Source organism: Dendrobium catenatum, unplaced genomic scaffold, assembly GCF_001605985.2.
Source record: "Dendrobium catenatum unplaced genomic scaffold, ASM160598v2 fragScaff_scaffold_1593, whole genome shotgun sequence".
Taxonomy (NCBI): Eukaryota; Viridiplantae; Streptophyta; class Magnoliopsida; order Asparagales; family Orchidaceae; genus Dendrobium; species Dendrobium catenatum.
In genome coordinates this window covers 1,295,506-1,297,034 of record NW_021320055.1, presented here as the reverse complement: position 1 = coordinate 1,297,034, position 1,529 = coordinate 1,295,506, and positions in this window count along the sequence as shown.

Here is a 1,529-nt window from a genome sequence, read left to right as displayed (position 1 = left end):
TTGCTATTTTCCATTTTCTTTTCATCAAATAATACAAATTATCTACTGTTTTCATGATTTTGGCGGACTTTTGTGAAGAATTCTTGCTGTTTTCCGAAGATTGATAGGAAATACTTGAGATCTACAAGTGTTTCCTATCACAATCCTCCTCACAAGTTCCACATTTCGTCAAAGTTCATTGGTTTGAGATTTGCCTCCCATCGACTGTGACACTGTAGAACTACCAAGGCTTTGTCTGATTGGAAGTTTTTGGTGCTTATTCCATTTTAAAACGACAAATCCATTTCTTCTTTATTGTTTGGTTCGTCAAATCACGTTCTCAATAACTCCTTTTTTTCATTTTTCTGCTGTTTTGAGAAAGCTTTTTATATATGCTTCTCCTTTAGAAAACTTAATTTTCTAAACCAATATTTCTTAAAACTGTCTTTTACAAAAGTACCAAAAAAATCAAATGAAGCCAAAGTTCTATCGCTCATCCTTGTAGGTTCGTTGGTGTGCTCACCTCCTCAAAAGCCTTAATGATTTTACAAGTTCAAATTATTGCATATTTCTGTTTTTCAGGACTCTAACCATTAGAGCATTAACAATTCTATTATCATGAGAGGAACTCAACGCCCAACTCCAATCTCAGGTCCGTCTTCCTTCCTATTTTTAAATTGACAATCATTTATGATGGTAGAATATGTTAATTAGTATCAGATATCTATCTATTCTCGAAGAAGAAAATTGAACTCAATGATTTTGTTTCACAGTAAATGTTTGATTCTGATAAAATGTTTGTTCCTCGGAACAAAAAAAGAAATCCAGCAGCTATCAATTAGACATTTGAAATGTTGAGCTACAAACATTAATGATAAACATTAGTCGGTTGAAATGTTGACCTATAGAGAGTTGGCTAATGTTTACATTTAATTTGGCTAATGAAATTAGTATTTATTAAAGGGGTGTCAATATTTGACACGACACGAAAATCCGACCCGGACCCGACCCGGAAAATCCAGGTTGGACCCGACCCGATTTCAAAACGGGTCGGGTTCGGATTCCCGGATTCGACCCCTTTGAAAAACGGGTCGGGTCAACCCGGCAACCCGTAGGGTTGGGACCGGGTTTGGATTTCCGACACGTTTACCTACCTGGGTCGGGTTAGGGTCGACCCGTTTGAACCAGGGTCAGTTCCTGGTTCGACCCAAACCCGACCTGTGACCCGAAATTGACATCCCTAATTTATTACATCAACTAGTTCATCCCCGATTGGTCCCCCAATCTAACTATCGAACTGAAAACTTCTATTACTTCTAGTTTATCATCCGATCTGATTTTCACAACATTGCTGTGAAGTGTGAAAGGAACCCCACCGAGCTTAGCTGGATTGATGGGCGAGCATGTTTGGGTAAACCCTAAACCCATATTCAATTCCACTCTCATGCGGTGCGTCCTCTTAAGTTGGTAGAAAATAATTGTGGGTCCTGCAGCTCTGGGTTGGTTGCTGGTAGGCTCGTCGAGGGATTAATTAGGTCTTCAAGCGCCTC